Consider the following 590-nt stretch of genomic DNA (forward strand, 5'->3'; position numbering starts at 1 on the left):
TTCTGGCTCCCAGGTGTCTTTTATACAGATAACGAGCTGAGATTAGGAGCACACTCTTAATAGGAGTGCTCCTAATCTTAGTTTAAATCTCAGTTTCTCGTTAAACCTGATTCTGGTTTTAACTTGGCCCCAGGAGTGTCTGTTCTAACACGGACGGAGACAACTTCTCTCTTTTGATGCAACTTGCAACCTAGCTAACAGGTGAAGAACACAAACAACAGAATCCCTCGCTAACTAGCTAACTTTAAATGTGCAAGAACTATGGACCAATACAACAACAGGCCTCAATAAACTGACAACAGAAATTATACAACGACTTACAGTTCTCGAAGAGGCACACACACACAATCTCAACTGATTATCTTCTGTCCAGCTAGTCTCTTTTTCTTTTCCCTCCCTTTCTTCTCCGCTCGCTGTATTAGGGGCGTGTCCTCGCTATTCTCCGACATGACGGCCTCTCGTACAAAACTAAAGTAACGAGCCAATTTTATCAAATGTAAGGAGTAGAAAGTACCGATATTTCTGTTAAAATTTAAAAAATAAAAGTAAAAAGTCGGCACAAAAAAATAGTAAAGTAAAAATATCTGAAA

The sequence above is a fragment of the Etheostoma spectabile genome, chromosome 18 (assembly GCF_008692095.1).
Source record: "Etheostoma spectabile isolate EspeVRDwgs_2016 chromosome 18, UIUC_Espe_1.0, whole genome shotgun sequence".
Taxonomy (NCBI): Eukaryota; Metazoa; Chordata; class Actinopteri; order Perciformes; family Percidae; genus Etheostoma; species Etheostoma spectabile.